Here is a 6,565-nt window from a genome sequence, read left to right as displayed (position 1 = left end):
TCAAATTATTATAGACTATGCTAGTGTCAACTCTTGCTCATGGGGCATAACTTGTTTCTTTGGGGTCTAAAAATCTTGCCTCTTGGGCGAGACTTATAAATTATCTACCAAATCATTACACACTAATCTAGTATCAACGCTTGGCCATGGGGCATAACCTGTTCATTTGTTGTATTAATTTTTGCCTCTAGGGCATGAGCTGTAGACCATCTGCCAAGTTATTACACACTAAGCTAGTGTCAACTTTTGCCCATAGGACATAACTTATTTTTTGGGGGTTTAAGTCTTGCCTCTAGGTCAAGTGTTGTAGATCATCTGCCAAATTATTACAGAATAAGCTAGTGTCAACTCTTGCGCATGGGGTATAACTTGTTATACATCTTGCCTTCAAGGCAAATTTTAAGTGTAATATATAAACAAATTTAACATGCTAAGTAATTTTTATAAACTATCAATAAGAAGGTATTGAGTTAAATACTTCACCACAAGTTAAAACTTCAAATCAATAAGAAGACATTTGTGATTGAAAGTCAAAAGTACTTGTTATTAACTAAAATAGGGGATCAAAGAATCCTATTATAACTGCTATTTTGATCCAACTTCTCGGATAAAAAGTAAAACTAATCATATTTTTTTATTTTTCTTTCTGTATCTTCTTGCATATGGATGAAGGATAAGAGTGTAGTGACAATTTAATATGTTGTGCTCGGTTCTTTTGCATCTCAAACATCTGTAATTGTTTCTTGAAGATTTTGTTCTGCAAGGATATCTGGTTGTTTGTCTTCTCCCAAGCAGAACCTTCATATCTGGGGGTTTTGTAATCGGATCATTTATGCTATCTGAAATAATTCATGATGTTGTGCTTTCAACTGGTAGGATTTCTTCCTGGTATGTTTGTATCCAAGATTGTCCTGAGAACCAATGAGAACAATAGCTTGACTTATTCATATGTCTACTGTTTATCGCTACAATTGCATGGGTGCATGGTATCTCATCTGTTTGAAATACCAAGCATTGACAAGTCCTATTCTTTAGGTCTACAATATATTCAACTCGGTCTTCTCTTACAATAAATCTTGTTGCATCAATGGGGTCTACCTGTAAATAAAATAATAAATAAATGACAACTTATATTTGTTGTAATCTTGAAAGCTATAGAATATGATTAAGAGAAGAGAAGAGAAGAGTGATTTAGTCATCTATTTATAGGAGCAGAATCAATTATACAGAGCTTCAACAGTCAAACAGATAGAGTATAAAATCATAAATAATCACACATCTAATCTATGAGCAGAATCAATATTGAGGACATCTAACCTCTGAGCAGAATCTCTACTATAGAAAACCTTAGATATACAACCAATACTAAATCATAAATAAATATGTTTCTAGCATATGAGCAGATAGTCAACTATATAAAATCCATGATCAAACATCTAACATCAAATCATAAATAGTCACACATCTAACCTATGAGCAGGCATCCGCTATAAAAATAACTAACATCCAATGCACATGTTTGCAGTTTTTATATACATGGCCAATGCACGAGATTTGGAGTGCCCTTATAAGCATGAGATGCCAGAGACCGAGGAGCTATTAGAGCAAAACATTAAGTACGGTTACTATGGGTATGTGCAACTGAACATTTATCCTGTTAATTTGAATGCTTTTTGTATTCTTAGGTGCTCATATGACAATTTTGATATTTAATCTCCTGCTGGCAAACTGTCAATATGTACAGGCTGTTTATATCATATTCTCTCATTGCTTGTTCATGCTATTATGTTACATATGGAATGGTCATCTAAGGAATGAGCTTTCAGAGTCAAATTCCCTGTGGAAAATACAGAACCTTACTCAAGAACAACAACTAATTCAATAATGATGTTTCCAATATATAAATTAAGATAAAACAGATATTGCATCTAACCTATGAGTAAAATCAACTATGATAGTGAAACATCTAGTATATGAGCAGAATCAGCCATACACAACAATCAACTATACATAGGGGACAAATCTTGAGGCAACCAAAAAATAGCTACAATCAAACATACAATATCAAATCACAAATCAAATACAATAAATGAGCAAAGTTAAATCAGTTGTGTAGGTTATTCTTTTGTAGAGATCATATTTTTAATAGCATGTGGAGGTTATTCTTCTCAATTATCTACTAATTTTGTTGTATATTTCCCTATTATCAAAATACAATTTTAATTACTTATTTTTAATTTCAAGGTGGCTTGAATCTTGTCAGTCACCTCGCTTTCGCCCATTGTGTAATGTTATGAAAGTTGCCTTGCGCTTCCATTTTTCTTTCATAAAACCATCTTTGTAACTTGTTTTGAATATAATCGATCATCCCTAGTATTGGCAGCTGCCTTGCTTTTCTCAGTATCGCATTTATGGACTCCACGTTGTTAGTCGTAAGCATATTGTACCTTCTATTGGTATGAAATAAACGAGCCCATCTTTCTGGTTCTTTTTCTTTTAAGTACTCCACAGCAACGTTGTCGACTTTTTCTATCTCATTCATGAAAGTATAAAATTCAGTGCGTTTGTATGTTGTTGCTGCGTTGTAGAAGAGTGATAGAACCATATCTGAGAAGTATCTTTTTCTTAAATTTTTCTCCATTGATAGATGCATATCCCGTGCTGACACTCTGGACAGACATTTACAACTGCATTTGTAATAGCTGGGTGATGATCTGATAGAATAGATAATTGTTCACGTACCTCAATTGCATTTCTTAATTGATTGAAGAACCAGTTATAAGACACATTATTTTCTGAGTTTGCAATTCTAAAAGCCAAAAGAAATATGTTGTTGTTTCCGTCCTTTGACACTATTATCCTAAGGACACCATGATATTTTAACTTTAAAAATATTATATGTACCACTATTACCAATCTACAGTTAGTCCATCAAATGATTGAAGCGCCATAAGCAAAAAATTCATACTGAAACCTATGTCGAGCAAAAGAATATTAGTAACAATTTGCATTAGATGTTTATAATCATAGTACAATAATTTTCTAAATTAAGTCTTTTCCATGAGGCAAGAGTTGCATATATGTTAATAATCTAAGTAGTGTAATTAAAGAATAACCTTTTGCCTCTAGGGAAAAAGTTTTCAATTTTAACAGCATGTACCTATTCTAAACTAAGTCTTGCCTATAAGGAAAGAGTTGCATATATGTTAATAATCTAAGCAGTGCAATTAAAGAATAATCTTTTGCCTCTTGGGCAAAAGTTTTCAATTTCAACAGTATAGCATTTGTACCTGTTCTAAACTAAGTCTTGCCCATGAGGCAAGAGTTGCATATATGTTAATAATCCAATCAGTGCAATTAAAGAATAAACTTTTGCCTCTAGGGCAAAAGTTTTCAATTTCAACAATATAGCATTTATACTTATTCTAAACTAAGTCTTGTCCATAAGGCAAGATTTGTATATATGTTAATAATCTAATCAGTGCAATTAAAGAATAAACTTTTGCCTCATGGGCAAAAGTTTTCAATTTCAATAGTATAGCATTTGTACCTATTCTAAACTAAGTCTTGCCCATAAGGCAAGAGTTGCATATATGTTAATAATCTAATCAGTGCAATTAAAGAATAACATTTTGCCTTTTACGCAAAAAATTTCAATTTCAACAGTATAGCATTTGTACCTGTTCTTATCGTCCCTCTTTATGTTTGTGTACGTGCTAGGGTTGTTTTATTTCATCATGTGAAGATACGATGGAAACCTGTTGTAGTTCTCTTCGCTAGTTCCTATTATCACCGTATAGTCATGTTGTATCGCTCGTCATCCTTTGTTGTAGGATATGATTATTCTGTATTTCCTTTTTATTTTATCTATCACAAAGTTTGGTGTGATTACATTACTAGAATCATACATAAGCTCTAGTATGTAGTCGCATATGACCTTTGATGTCGCATTCCTATGGTCGAACATTATGAAATCAACCAAGCAACTGTGAGCCTTTGAAACCACCACACGCAGTTGTCGTCCAAACATCTCAGTGAATATCTTGTTGTACTTAATTTGATAACCTTAAACTGGATGTTGTATGTAATTGTAATATTTGACATGCACGTCACCATATTTTGTTTGTCAAGGAAGATCGACTTGACATTTACCTTATTCAAAGAGGCATTGTGTCTCAGGAGAGTAGTTTCGACATCAATTATCCTCTTCTTTTTTTGTCGTACCCTCTTAATCTTGGATGGCTGCCCCATTTCTTCAGCTATTTCAGGCTCCAAAATTGGTTCAATAGTCATTAGCTTATTCTTTCTATTGATACTTTTAATTGATTGTCCAATATTGTATTGCTCAATACTCATTTCTTTTTCATCCATTCCAAGAACAATCTCTATGAAAAATGAAACAACAAAAGATTAGTAATAGTTTAATTTAGAATTTATATCTTCAACAAGTAAAATCATTAAGGAGTAAGGCATAGTCAACTATTGCCCATGAGGCATAACTGTCTAAGTCTTGCCTCTAGGGCAAGAGTAATAGGTGATCTGCCAAATCATTACAGACTAAGACAGTGTTAACTCTTACCCATTGGGCATAAGTATCTACGTCTTCCCTCTAGGGCAAGAGTTATAGGTCATCTGTCAAATCATTACAGACTAATCCAGTGTCAACTCTTGCCTATGGGGTATAACTTAAAATGTATGGCAGAATATGAAGATGCTAAAATCTCACTTGAAACTACCGAATAACACACACTAAAGGGGTGATTCAGAGAGGGTTGTTTACTTCAGAGATAGGATACAAGTGATACAACATAGTTTACCAACACAATACTCTGATAGTATGGCCTTGAAAGAGAATGATCTAGTGACTATTCTTGAGAAGTGTAGAAATATTGAAGAGAGCATGTTACAATAAAAATATAGGGCTTTGTGGAAAAGCTAGGTGATTCAAACACCATGTATTTTAGTGCAGTTATGAAAGAAAAAATTAACAAAAAGTAGTTAGCGGAGCTTAATTTTTTAAATTGTGTTAAATTGGCGGATCCTGAGGATATTAAGCATGAGATTATTACTTTTTACCAATATTTAATGGAGTGTGCACTAGCCAATACTACTGCAGTTAACAAAAGATTTATGAAGAATGACCCCTCTTTATGTCATCAACAGCAAGTTGAATTATGTCGTTCAGTCACTGATAAGGAAATCTATAATAGTCTCTGTTATATAGGAGATGATAAAGCTCTAGGTGTTGATATCTACAATGCCTTTGTTAAAAAAATCTTGTCCAGTGATTAAATATGATGTGTGTTCAACAATGAAGGATTTTTTTTAATACTGAAAAGTTGTATAATGCAGTGAACTGTACAATAGTAACCTTGTTACTTAAAGTGCCAAATCCTACTACCATTAGAGAGTTGCCTGTTGCTCTATGTTATACAAGCTAATAGCTAAGGTGCTCTCTCTTAGAATCAACAAGTTAGTGTTTCTTTAACCTCTAAAACATAGGCTAGATTCATCCGAGATAGAAAATAAATTGTCAATAATATGATTGTTCATAAATTGGTTAAAGCTCATAGTAGAAAGAATATCTCACTTAGATGTATATTAAAAGTGGATATACAGAAGGCTTATGATACTGTAGATTGACCTTATTTGAAGCAGATCCTGATTGACCTGGGTTTTTCTTACAACTTTATTGGATGGGTGAAGCATTGTGTGACCACTGATAGATTAGTGAAGTGGAATATTCAGATTGACCTTGTGTATATTTTGTGCAAGCAAGTGAACAAAACAAGAGATCATCTATTCATGAAATGTAACTATACAAATGCAGTATGGAAGAGGTTGCTTTGCTAGTTAAATAGTACTCAACTACTATCTGCTACATGAGTTGCAATGTATGATTGGATTAAGTAGAGAATTAAAGGCAAGAGTTACGTAGCCTAAGTATGAAAGCTAGTATATACTGAATTTATATATGCAGTTTGGTATGAGAGAAATGCAAAGTTGTCCAACAAACTGAGACAACTAAAGAATCTTGCAAGAAAGGTAGCTTCGTAGTTTGTGTTTGAGCTATAGAAACAATCAAACTTATTTTTGTACCATCTTGACCTTATACATTTGGCCTTTCCAAAAAATGTTGCGATCAACATTAACTCTCATATTAACGGCCTTTCCATCCAAGACCAAACCCTTGCAACTATTCAAACACAATTATAACCGCAATAACAAACTCCCCACAACCTATTCGACACAATTCCTCATCATCTTCTAATGCTAATTATACCACTAGTTTAAAATACTTGGAACTAATTTCTTGTACCACCTTGAACCTATACGTTTGGCCTTCCCAAAAAATATTTCAATCAACGTTAACTCCTATATTGACGGCCTTTCCTTCCAAGACCAACCCCCCACAACTACTCAAACACAATTATAACCGCAATAACAAACTCCCCACAACCTGTTCGACACAATTCCTCAATGGAAAATATGTTACTACAACAACAGCATAGCCCACCTTCAGCTTACTTTTCACCTCCCCAAAAATCAAATCAATATGTTAATT

Source organism: Capsicum annuum, chromosome 4, assembly GCF_002878395.1.
Source record: "Capsicum annuum cultivar UCD-10X-F1 chromosome 4, UCD10Xv1.1, whole genome shotgun sequence".
NCBI classification, from domain to species: Eukaryota; Viridiplantae; Streptophyta; class Magnoliopsida; order Solanales; family Solanaceae; genus Capsicum; species Capsicum annuum.
The sequence above is the reverse complement of the archived record's forward strand: the minus strand, read 5'-3'. Positions refer to the sequence as shown.